The sequence below is a fragment of the Penaeus monodon genome, chromosome 23 (genome assembly GCF_015228065.2).
Source record: "Penaeus monodon isolate SGIC_2016 chromosome 23, NSTDA_Pmon_1, whole genome shotgun sequence".
NCBI lineage: Eukaryota > Metazoa > Arthropoda > Malacostraca > Decapoda > Penaeidae > Penaeus > Penaeus monodon.
The window spans coordinates 34,856,445-34,856,644 of NC_051408.1; positions in this window are offsets into that span (position 1 = coordinate 34,856,445).

A 200-nucleotide genomic window follows, 5' to 3' on the forward strand; every position below is an offset into this window, starting at 1 on the left:
CAGCTCACCCTCATCAATACACCTCAAAAAACTGGTATAATTCCGAGCCAAAAAAGCCCCAGTTCGCAGTTGACCGACAATTCCACGCCTTTCTGATATTCAGTAATGACAAAGGAACAGTTACACTCGCCGGGGGTTTCCGCAGCGTGCACATAGCGAGAGGGAAAATAACAACCGTACGGCAGGAAACGGCTGACCCG